The sequence below is a fragment of the Triturus cristatus genome, chromosome 10 (genome assembly GCF_964204655.1).
Source record: "Triturus cristatus chromosome 10, aTriCri1.1, whole genome shotgun sequence".
NCBI classification, from domain to species: Eukaryota; Metazoa; Chordata; class Amphibia; order Caudata; family Salamandridae; genus Triturus; species Triturus cristatus.
The window spans coordinates 1,094,578,212-1,094,591,386 of NC_140593.1; the positions used below are offsets into that span (position 1 = coordinate 1,094,578,212).

Sequence of the window (13,175 nt, forward strand, 5' to 3'; positions counted from 1 at the left end):
TACACAATTTTAAAGGAAATACAGGAGAACTCCACCCCTGTAATTTTCTACACCAATATATGTTTACGGTGGAGAGAATTTCTCCAGAAATTACATTTTCCATTACCACCCACATCAGGCCAAGAAGAATCTAAAGAAACCACTTGGTGTGATTTAAATTTTCAAATAAAACATTTGGTTCTTCATTTCTAATATTACCAGGGCACACCAGTCACCATAAAAGTTGCTGATTTTAAAAGTTTGCCCGGGGTTCACATTTCTTTACTTATAATTTAAGTTCACTGTTTTATGGTATAAATATCTACTACATTTGTCTCCAAATATCCATTTTATATGTGGTCTAATTTTATTGGTGTTTACCCACATTTATTGTTGTTCTCCGAATGAAAAATTATGCTATCAGCATGATCACATCTTTACACTAAACAAATGTGCACTTAGAGGTCTATAGGACTTTTTGATAGATTATTGTTAGCCTTAAACAGTTTAACAACATATTTTTCATTACAAATTTGTTAAACATGCGCATTAATGTACTCTGAATTTCTATTATACTTAAAAACCTAACAACTCAAAAGCACTGCAAATGTTAATGCTCCTGTGAAAGTGGCTGGATTCAGAGCACTGATTCAGAAGTTAATTAAGGTAATATTAGGCAAAGCTGCTGGTCCCTCAGTGTTTAAAAAAAAAAAAGTGCCAGGGTCCTCGTCAGGAGCCCATTGTAGCTTGCACCACCCACTGCCCCTGCTAGCACCGCCAATGACAACCAACACAACTACTAACCATCTCACCCGACAAGTGTGACAATTCAGACTATTCCAGCCCCCCCATGCTATAAGAGTGACTTAGGCAGCAGATATTAGTAATTTTTACTGTATATTGAATTAATAAACAACTGTTGTTGTGTTGATCTCCATTTTAGAAAAACAGCACCATCATGTGGCAGACTGTCATAAGTGCCGGAGTTGACAATTAACTGCAGGTACCGAGCACCGGAAACCACTGGTTCAAATCAAGCACTGCTCCAGACCTCCATATGATTACAAATACAACTGGGAAAAGGGTTTGAAAGGTATAGGTTTAAGCCAAATCTCATTTTGATAAACAGAAATTGGGCATTTATCCTGCATGGGGGGCTTGTTTGTCAGTTGGTATGCCGACGTAGCTAGACCACAAATAATGTTACACCCCTGATGCAGTCACTTGCCACAGCTATGGTATCGAAAGATCGTAGGTGCAGCCTGAGGGAGGACTGATTACAATATGGGCACAGTTTTTTTATTTTTTATTAAAAAATCAGATAATAAATTAGCAGAAACAAAATGGGTGTGCCTTAGGTATAATGCATCTTTTTTGTGCTTTTCTTTTTAAGAGGGATAATGATCTCTAGATTGTCATTTTTGATTTTTACTTATCTACATAACATTTAGTTGACGCGGAGAATACTTTTCTTGGGGTGCAGAGGTTACGCAGACAAACAAAGTGTATGTGTCTTGCTGCCCTCTGCTGCTGTGAGCAAGCTTTACACTCAATATCAGATACTAACCTCACCAGTAGGACGTTAAGGTCCCCAACGGGGGGGGGGGGGGTGGGGGGAGGGGGAGGGGAGCTTCTAGTGATAACATTCCTAGAGATACCCATACAGCATCAATTTACCTCATGAGATTAAATGTATGTACCTTGTGTTCTAGTCAAATTACTACCTTATATAATAGAAGTAAAACTTTCAAAAACATTCTGGAGATGGTATGTGCATAGTGAATGTTAAGGAATTTAATATTTACACAAGGCTGTACTTTTTCTTTGTAAATATAGTGGCATTGCATAACACAGAGGTGAACTATTTTTACAGTGGTTTTACGAGTTTAGTACCACCCTAAACAAAGAAGAGGAATTTACAAGGGACACGGCGCTAACAGAATAAGGAAATGATTATTGTAGAAGACACACTACAGGTTAGATCGGGGGAGTGCATGCAGCGGGCTGGTACCGTGGGTCAAAGTGAATGGGATTACAAATCGTAGCATGTGATGAATCTATAGCAAAATGGCCCAGGAAGACTGTTGTTGTAATAGCTGTGTATTTTGAAGTGGGATACTGTCTCGTCACATTCACATTTGTCGTGACCTGGCAGCGACAATTAGAACTTATCACCGATGTTTGTCATGTTAATTTCATCGTTCTATTTTCCATATACTGCCGTCTCATTCCCTGAATTGCCTTTCCTTCCAACGTGCCCAACCATGGCCCCGTTTGACATTGGACACTTATCGGACGGAATGGGAACCAACAATTGCAGTGGCCTTGCCCAAAACACCACATGCAATGTCAAAGGTTTTCCAAATGATGCCATGTGCCAATGATGCCGTGTTATGTTCGAGGCATCTGTATAAAGCTCGGTATGCTTTAGAACCACCTAAATCGGTCATCCTGGTTGTATTCCACACTATTAAAGGTCTCCAACTCATATAAGAGTCACTGTCATTCTGTGACGATATGGAGCTGTGTCCATTGGGTGACAATGTATAGTTAGCTAAACTGAGGATGTATGATTCCGGTCTCAAGGAGGTGTAGTCAGAGGATTTACTAGTTGTTTTAGCATATTTTAGATTGCTTAACTGGCTGTTTCCCAGCTGGTAGATATAGGCTGAACATAGAGTGGTGACTCTCTGGTATGTTTAAGGTGCGTTGGATATTTAAGTAGTGTTTAGTGGAATGTGTTTTGTGATGTGTGTGTCTGGGTAATGTTCAATCTGGTTTCATCTTGAATTTGTGCAAATATCTTCTTCATAGTGGTTGGTGCTGTTGGTTTGTCTTCCTTCCGTGGTAAATGGATGGTCAGGTGTTCTGTTGGTTGTTTGCATGGATTATTATCTTGGTGGTTTATGCTGCTGAGATCCAGGTGCTAGGCGACTGCGTGTCACATTTGTGCTCTGTGGTCGAAGTGTGGCACCTGTCCTAGCTAATGGGTTGTGTTGTGTGTGGTATTGCAACCAAGATTCTAATACTCAGAATGTATTATGCTATCACATAAAAGTCCATGACTGGAACAGTGTCTCTACTGGCATGGGGTGAGATGACCTAAATGCTCACTTAATCTTGAGTGGCCTGGAAAGGGCGTTAGCACTCAAAAGGTTCCCCAAACATGTCTTGTTCACAGCTCTGGAAGCTCTGACGCTGTTAGACAACTAAGAATGAAGCTCACATTCGCGATGGTGGGTCAAGATGGGGTGCTTTGCCCATTTCACGCTAGGATTTCTGGAGCAATAGGATGTACACATATTTGGAGGGCCTGCATGCAATATTGCAAAATATTTCATTGGTATGTCAAGTTAGAAATGTTTTGCCGGCTGAAGTTGTGCACAAGAGGCAGTCTATCCAGCGGAGTCCCATCAAATGCTGCTTTTCCCAGGCCCCTGTAAGGTCCTGCCCATAACTTAGCTAACCTCTTCTTGCAAGCAACGTGCTGAATTCTTTCCACGAATATATGTTCCTGCTAAATGAAAGTGTAGACTCAACAATGGGCCCAGAGATTATTACTATGTTTATAAATTGCCCAAGACAATTTTTGAGTCCAAGGTAATGTCTTCCCTTTGCTCTCACTTCACTTTCTTGGATGCTTGTGCGCGTATCATTTTGAGGCTCAGTGGTTACTCTGTGCAGTGACATTAGTGCTTCTTCTGTCTGTGGTCTGAGATTTCTGTTCCAAGGCAGTGCTTTGGATGTGAGAGGTTATTAATACATTGTGATGGAAGTTAAAGTTTTCTAGACTGGTTTTAAGTTGTAAGGAGGAAAATATGCTTGGTGGATAAAGGGGTCTTTGAAAACTGCTAAACATGTCAGAACAATGTTCAGGAGCATACATACTATAACTCAAAATGTATGCATCCAATATGTATATGCATTGCAACATGTAAGATGAAGAGAGTAAGAGATGCTCACATTTTTTTTTGCAACATTTATTTACTTAGAAAATTTGCACGGAGGGAAGACGGAGACCCAGACAACAAAGTGTTGATATGAAGGATGCACTGACAAAAGGTCAGCAGTCATACAAAGATGTCCAAGGCCACAAAGTACATGCATTTTAGAAACCTTCAAACCTACTGGGGGATAATGAGAGGATGGAGTGGGGTGAAATGAGGGGGAATGGTACAGCAGGTTGATTGACGGTCGCCATCATAAGAGGCTAAGGGCCTGATTTAGATCTTGGCAGAGGGGAATACTCGGTCATAAACGTGATGGAGATCCCATCCGCCGTATTACGATCCCATTATATCCTATGGAGATCGTAATACGGTGGATGGGATATCCATCACATTTGTGACGGAGTATTCCATCTGCCAAGATCTAAAGAAGGCCCTAAGTTGGAAACAAGTGTAGGAGATCACAGGAGCCAGGTCACACCTTGAAACGCAGAAAAATTCCTATAAAGCATCGAAGACCAACTAGGATGGATGAGAACCCACAAACAGAATTCTTGATTATATACAGCACTCCAGTTACCATCGCCCATGCCCCTCCACACACACACAATATAGATGTGCTGTAAGGTCATAAAGTCGAGGTGGTGAACACCCAGCGTGTATGGTGAACACCCAGCGTGTATGGGTCAACAGTATCTCACACTATGACATCCACTTTGGTCGGGGAGTCACAGAAGCTTGGAGGGCAGGAAGAGCTAGGTGCAAGACGACAACAAACACGAAGTGCAGAGACAAGACAATATCCTTCACCTGCGAGTACAGGGGTGAGGCGGCCACTAGGGCTGGTCAAAAAGCTCATATTAAGATGAGTTCCTAGTCGATGGGGAGGTGGGAGTGGAGAGGTTATCTCCTTCAGTTCCACATTGGGTACAGTCGGCCATATTGCAAGAGGACTAATAAAGAGGAACGATTTGGTGGTGATCCCTTATAATTCTAGAAAGGCTCTCCGAATCCCATCAAAGGCGTCTAGTTTGTCTTGAGCTTGTATCGAGTTTGTTTATGATTGTCCACACTCTATACAGCGACCAGCCATTCATGACATGTTGGTGTGGTGCGTTGATACAAATGTTGACGAATGCACATTGAGGTCACTGCAAGTGAAGTCGCCAGTTAGCGATTAGCATGGGTAGTCAGGTCTGGTACCTCAAACACAGAGAGATTGCCAGTTGAGGACAGGGAGGTATCGAAAGGGAACAATAGTGACGTAATTGCGGCCACACAGTCATCCATTAACTTGCTGGGACCAGGCAAGACTAAAGAATTTGGTATAAGTTACAGTTATCAGAGTCACATTTCCAGCAGCAAAGGGCATGGAGCTCTGCCCTTTTTATTTTCCAAGGAGATCAATACCAATCATTCATAACCTTGATATACAAGAACTTCAGCCTGGACCCAGTATCCTGTTATGATCGAGAGGTAGCGTTGCCCAGACTTCCGGAGGATAGACTTAGGCAAAAAGCGTTTGCCACATTAGTCTGGTTGTGTTGAGCGAGGAACCTGAATGCAGGGTTTTGCTGAAAACCCCAAACAGTCTAGTGACCACCCCTCAGAACTGGTTCCAGTGCCGGCGGTATTGAAGTAAAGAAGAAGACAAAGAGTCTGATCATAAGTTGTTCGTTATATTCCGACCAGACCATAAACGCCTGTTCATACATGGGTCAGAATTACGAGGTAAAAGGTATTTTACGCAACTGATAACTATTGGATGCGTTAAATATCTCAAGCTTCGTTAAATTTTGGAAAGGGAATTTTAACAGGGGAAAGGTGTACAGTATTTACTGTACCGTGCAGCTTTTGGTGTGTTACAACACCTAAACCTGCACGTTATTTCCTAATAAATCGTAATATGTACTATTTATCGCACCTGATAAATTAACGAGCCCCAGGGTATCGTTATTTACAAGGTGTGATAAATAGCACCTTTACCTATAATCAGGCCCAAAGGGTCCGTTGGTGACGACCCTAAAGCAGCGTGAGAAGACAATGGATCAGTTGGCGGTACCACCAGAGATCTACGTCCAGAAGACCAAATTCAAGTTTCAAGGCTTGATATTATTTGAGTAGGGCTCTGCTGTACAGCAGATTCACGTGTTTCAGGCCCATCCCGTACCAGGACTCGCAACACAATGGTTACCCTGCTTAATGCCACATTGTGCTACAGTAGTGCCCTGTAAGGTCGAAGCGATGGGATACCCATGAGTTTCAGAGCCACACACCAGGCTGTAGCTGTTGCAATTAACATCAGGTTTGTCGGCACTACGCGGTTAATGGTGGTGAGGCAGACAGGAAGAGACAAATTAGGGCAACCGAAAAGTCGCTCAAGTGCCACCCACAGCCGGGCCTCATACAGAGATAAGGCATAGAGGATAGTTGCGAAAGGTGAAAGGCCACGCAAGTGTCATACAAGTCATGTGTCGAAGGCCCCTTGGCTACAGCATCCGCCCACAGCCGAGGCACTCTCAGCCCGAGTTTGCGTCCACTCCAGATCCACATACAGGATCTGATATCTGCCTTGATTACAGCAACACATTGATGGGGAACCCGAAGGGGTAACATACACAAAACGTAATTGAATTGTCAGGTCACAGATCTTTTGATCATCTGTACCTTACACCACAAAGATAAATTCAGATGCATCCACTTCAAGACGTCTTGTCTGGTTGGATCTATCAGGGAGAGAAGACTGTCCTAAACTTTGCGTAGAGCCGCCTATTGATACGAACATCCAGCAGAGAAACCCTTCTGGTACACATTACATGTTATAGCCAAGTAAGCTGGTGTTCGTGATAAATATATACATCAGGAGCATTTCACATTTCGTAGAGGTGATCTGGTAGCCTGACAATAGAGAGAACTTGTTAATGATGGGCATGCAATCAGAGGCCCTGGGTGGGGCAACAAAAAAAGTATGTCATCCGCGTAGAATAGAGCTTTCACCTCACCTGCGTCAGTGGGGATGCCCACAACCGACCACAATAGGTGGCTCGCCACCACAAGAGGCTTCATGGGGAGGAGAGAGAGAAGCGGGAATAGGGGACACCCCTGCCAGGTACCAGGGCATATCTTCCAGGTGGCAGACAGGAAGCCTCCACCGCTGATGTCCCCACAATAGGGCAATCATACAAAAGGCATACCTTGCACAGAGATTCACGGCCTAACCCAATGCGAGACATGACATGAAAAGAGTATGACCCCTCTACTGGATCAAACGCTTTCTCAGCATCTAGTGAGAGTGCTAACATTTCATCTGAATTCTCTTTTGTCAGCCAAAGGAGGTGCATCAGCATCCGTATGTGACTGCAGGAGCAATGACCTGGTACAAACCCACCTATTACTCATGAATTCAATGGTGAATCACTTTGCTCAATCATGTCCCCAGTATTTTGGAAATGATTTTGACATCAACATTGATCTGGAAGATTGGGCAATGGCTAACACCCTCCAACTGATCCTTATTTTCCATAAGGAGAAGGGTGATAGTGGCTTATTAGATATGACACCCGAGGAGCCAGTCTCTACAGCTTCCTGGTATGCCCGGGTCAGGAAAGGCACAAGACTTTGCCAAACTTTTAAATCTCACCTGGGAATCCTCCTCTCTCAGGCATTATATGCACATTGATATGGCAGATATTTCCTCTGCCACCTCTTCCTCCATGTACTCTAGGAGAGCACGACCTTCCTTCAACAGAATAGGAAAATGCAGTGGGACCAAGAATACATCCACGCTGGCAGCTGTACCTCTGGATTCTGAAATGTGGAGGGAGGATTAATAAGAGGCAAAATGACCCGCGATGCCAAGATGGTGAACCAGCAAATTAACTGGATATGCCTCAAATTGCAGGAATGGCCAATTGAGATTCCCTCTGTTGTAATTGTGCAGCCAGGAGCCTCCCAGCTTTTTCTCAATGGTCATAATTGTGCCATTGGAGCTTGTCCAAGGCCTTCTCCGCTGCTGCCGTAAATAATTAGTTCAGAAATATTTTGGCCAGCTAACTCCTGCAGGGCAGATGTACGAGTAGCTATTGTCCAGCGAGTTTGTGAATCTGCAGAAGCTACAGGTCTGTATGGGCCTTGTGCTTTGCTATAGCCGAATCCCTCATCTCTCTCCCCCCTCAATGTTGTTCACATGGTGATTCAAACTTTTCCATTGCTTTCCCCAACTAGAGAGGGAGAAAGAAGTAAAAACTATTAAAAAGTCCCAAAGTGTATGCAATTTTCACACACCTGCCAGACAACTCCTCTCTGCCCATCTCGCCCTGGCCTCCGTCCCACGTATCCACAACACCAGAACCGGAGGCAGATCCTTCTCCTACCTCGCAGCCAAGACATGGAACACCCTGCCCCTCCACCTCCGGCAATCTGCGTCGTTGACACAGTTCAGGAAGGACCTCAAGACCTGGCTCTTTGACTGAACCTCGACTCTCAGATGGACCAGCAGCCCCCACCCAACCTTCCTCAGCGCCTCGAGACCCTCACAGCTGAGTAGCCGTGCTATACAATCACCTACTTGATACAAAAATATCAGAAAACTGAAATTATGGAGGGGTGTGAGGGAAGAACAGAGGGGTGGATGATACCCCTGGAGAAGCATAAGTTTTGGAAGGGGAGATTTATTCAGGAGGAAGAAATATAATGAGACAAGAAAGTGTGTGCATATAATACGATGAACAGAAAAAAATAGGAACTATGATGATACATCAAGCTCCGTTCTGTGAGAAACATTTGAGGATTTGGAAAGGCAGTGGCCAATGACATAGACAACATAATCTAAAAAGAATGAAACTATATTTGAACATGAGAAAGGACAAAGCAGGCATGGAGAAAGCCATGCATTGAAGAGCAGTAATCGAGAAGAGAAATAGTCAAAGTTTAATTTGGCAAATAGACACTGAAAAGCTAGACAAGGACAAATATTCTCGACACTGAGAAACTTGATTGGTAAAGACAATTGATCCTAACTTTAGGAAGGTGGGCAGATGGGTGTCTGAATATGCGTGATCAACAAAGGAGAGAAACATGTGGGTATAGTCAGTGTAGTAACGTGATAGGAAAAAGAATCGGTGAACATAAACTACTCTAGAACAATAACTTAGAATGAGAAGAGGAGTGGGCCATTTATATAACCGCGAGGCACTTCAAAAGTGTGGAAAGGGGGCAGGATAGTAAAACCCCCCACCAGGTTCCGTTTTAGCCAATGAACAAGAGGAACTAAACTTGCAGCAGTAGACAGAAATCTGATAGACGGGGGAAAAGACAATGCAGATGTTGGTGATGAAAAATGGCAAAACATCCTGGGCGAGATCTCAAAATGAGGGATGCAGCGGAACAGTAGAGGGTTTGAATGAGCTGTAGCAAGGATCAGGAGCCAGCTGCGCATTCCGATGGATTTATTGCAACTGGAAGTAGAGAATTCCAGCTGGCAAACTATCAAAATGGAGGAAGGTCAGCAGTGGAGAGAGGACACAGATAAGTAAACAGGAATTATTTGCTCAGTACTTTGGAACCTAAGGCCAAACAAATTGTAATAGTTGAGGTCTTAAAAATTCTACAACGCTCATACTTAATACTGTTAAGATAGTTTTGTGAACATAAACAAAGAAACTTAGTCAATGTGACCTTCTTCTGACTGCTTCATGCATACCATCTACCAACCCTTGCCCACTACCTCAGTCGCTCCTCTTTCCATTTACTTTTTGTACTCTTGCCGCGGGTCTTATATATTATTTTGGTGTCTGACTAAGCCCCCATCTTATGAATAATTCTTGGTTGAGGGTGCTACCTCGCGTTTTGAATACCGACAACTATGGTCGTGCTGCCACTTGCAAGAACTTGAATACATGATGCGTATGTCCAGAGGGTTCCTAGAGTCGTATGTCAGATCTTCCAATTCTAAATTTACAACATGAACCCATACTTGAATAATGCAGAAATCGTCCTCCGCACTTTCGAGCCACACACAGTTACCTAATATTATTTTCCTTCCTTGACCACAAAATGCTTTTAGGTGACCTCCAACTTCTTCATAATGTTCCACAGCTTCAGACTTTGTACCGCAGCATCAGCATCCGAGTTTGTGGATCTACTAAGATGGTTCCCCATCGACCGATTTGCAGCCTCCAAATCAGGGTCATGATGCAGATATTGATGTAACACTATTTGTCCATGGAGTCAATGATGGACATGCCATAAACGGTGAACACATATCAGTATTTAGAACCATAAGCAGTCTGAGGAGATATGTACTGTACATTTGTACATAGAGGTCACGTGAGGTAGGCACGCCAACGTGCAATGCTGACCTCCCCACACTGACATTTCACGTCAGTAGATACACCATATCATATTCCAAAACCAAAGTTACAAAACACGTGGATAGTCGAACTCATGATTGTTCTAAATTATTTTAAGGTAAAACGCTGTTTTAAGAGAAGAACTCCATCCATGACATCTTGGCGCACCGCAAGACCACGATGCTGAAGGTTGCGTGCCAGCTGGGCCGCGAACCATCTAGATGCTACATATGGATATGCTGCACACGTATGAAAAATTATCTTATAGATGGATGTTTCTAAAAAGTACACCATATCTGTAATGTGAGACCACCACCAAGTCAGGGCTTTTTTAGCCAATTGACATCAATTTCTATGGAGTGATTTTAGAGCAGGTAACCTTAAAGAAGTACCAGAATTCAAAGTGCTTGCGACTAAAAGGCTGTGACCGGATTGCGTCACACTGTTGATAGCATTGCGGTATCTGTCCAAGTTAAGAGAAGCACGCCAAAGGCAACAGTTGTGAACAGACTTACTTTTTGGGTCGTACTGCACTAAGAAGTGATTAACTTATGAAGTGAACGTAGCAAAAACACAGACGAGAATTTAGGTTTAAAAATTAAAAATACCCAGTTCTTAACGATATATATATATATAGATATATAGATATATATATATAAAATGTCCATCGAAGTCAGTACTAAATCACAAAAACCTGATTTTTCTTAATAAGGCACAGAAAGTGTTATTTTATCTTCCATGGGGCTGTTTGTTAGCTGGGTTGTTGCCGACGTGAAAGCAATTTCATAGGGACTATGAGGCTGAGCCATAGTGCAACTTCAAGGCTAGTTTCATCTCAAATATATATTTAGATGTTAATATTTTAAATGTTCAAGTTTAAACAAGACCCTACTGCAAGCTACCACGTTTTATATGAAAAAATAAATATTGTTAAAAATTGTAAACAAGTCCCCGGTGCAAGCTACCAAGTCTCTGCGTTTAGTAAATAGTGCCCCGGTCTAATCTGCTCATTAACGAAGCTTAGCGGATGTAGGGAGGGGAGGGAACATTTGGTAACACTTAATAAGGGACATTTGGTGGTGAGAGGTTGAACATGCCATCCATCACGTTCCTGAACAAGACTCGGGACATAAAACGTAAACATTCTCAAGTAAAGTGAAAGAAGGCAGGCTCGGGGGAACACGTCCTTTAAAGGCTCTTTAAAAAGATACACCGGTTTAAAAGGGGAGAAAACAAAAAAAATACAATAAACTGGAACTCACCAGAGCGCGGATTATGACGGTTCCAAGTGCATCTTTGGCGATTAAACTGTCCACATTAGGCAGAAAGCCTGGGGCGCCGTCTCACTCGCCTGGGTCGGTCCTGCCGGGCTCCTGAACCCTCCCTGGCAGCAGCTGACATTCTGGTAATTTCGCTCGATTTTTTTCCTCTGGTTGGTACTCCGCGCCCTCCTGCGTCTTTCACTTTTACAGCATTTTTTTTCTTCTGGAAAGTGATTCGAGTGTCCTGGAAGAGGAGGGGAGCGGGGACTGCACTTGTCCGGGAAAGTGTGACGTCTCTGGCCGAAAACAATCCTTTTCTTTCTGACCGTGGTAGGGGGAGGGCCGGGAAAGGGCTAAACACAAAATAGCAAAAAAAATGCCCCGTCCGAGGGCGCTTGCGATGCCAGAAAGGAAAGAGGCGCTTGTCCCGGTGATCGTGGAAGTTTTAACTCCGGGGGAGGGAGATGGGGAAATCGTCAGGAAGCGGCAGCCCGCTGCGCCTCGCGCTCACCCCCACTGGGCCCCTCGCCGAGTGTTTTTATTGATTCCAATCACCGAGGGCCGGCTGGCTCTCGGCAGAAACACTGTGTAATGTGTTCAGCGCTGGCTTTCATTACATGCACTGAATGCGGCGCGGTCATGCTCCCGAGCACGCCTGGCAACCGGCCGGCGCTCTGTGGTGCGGCTCCCCCCACCCCCTCGGCACTCATCTCTTGTTTTCCCCTTTACCAAGGACTTGAAAACATCTTATCCTCCTCCCTTTCTATCTGGAAAGGCTCAGCCTGTTCCAAATTCTGTGTGTTTTTGGGAAACTCTTGCAAACAGAGCACTTCTGAAAATAAAGGCCCCACGGAACGCTGCCCTTCTGCAAACGATGCAAAGGCAATTCAGGAAAAGCCATGTGAAGTTTAGTTTTCGTCAGCTGAATCAACAAACACATCTTGATTTACCTTTGCGTAATGAAGTGAGGGGCAGTGTTTAGACAAATAAGCTGTACCACAGATAAGGTATATTGAAGCTAACAATATGTAACTTGATTATCTGAAATAAATGACACCCGGGAAAGCACTAAGAGGATGTCCTATTGCGTGGTGACCCATGAAAAAGAAAAACTCAAACCTAGTTCCCTCGGCAGGTTGACCCGGAAGTGATTCTGCTGTGGAGATGCCAAATGTCCATGTTCCCTCGGATATACCCTGTTCGAATTAGTGGAGGTGAGATGTAGAGCTACATACTGGGCCATGGACAGCCACACTTACTTGTTATCCCCTCTTTAGGGGACTCTGTGTCATGGCCATTACCTTTCTTGCCCATCTTCCTTGTCATAGTTCTTGCCGCATGAGCTCCAGGCTCCTCGGGATACAGGATCAACCATTACAAGGAAAGTTTTATTTAGCCCCAAGATGGCTGTCACTGCACTTCCTGTCCCATGACCTGTAAAGGTGAGGGCAAACCTTTGCACATCCTGTTCTTTTTCTGGTCAAGTTGGTATCACCCAGGAAGATAAGTAAAGTCGACTCCATTAACCCCTTCGCCGCGGCAGGAATTCTGCCGCGGCGCTGGGGGGGGTTTGGGGGCAGCGCGGTGGCGCTGTGCTCATGACGGAACCGCTCCGTCACGAGCCACGGTTGAGCTGT

The 13,175-nt window shown here is 44.0% G+C and overlaps 1 protein-coding gene across 3 annotated transcripts in view; it reads right to left on the reverse strand.

The window, feature by feature from the left end:
* Positions 1-12,076, reverse strand: part of GPR146 (G protein-coupled receptor 146) — a 154,490-nt gene extending 142,414 nt beyond the window's left edge. For all 3 annotated transcript variants that reach the window (XM_085629295.1, XM_085629296.1, XM_085629293.1), the window contains exon 1: positions 11,539-12,076. The gene's annotated coding sequence lies outside the window, so the exon portion shown is untranslated. The remainder of the gene's footprint in view (positions 1-11,538) is intronic.
* Positions 12,077-13,175: the final 1,099 nt, after the last annotated feature.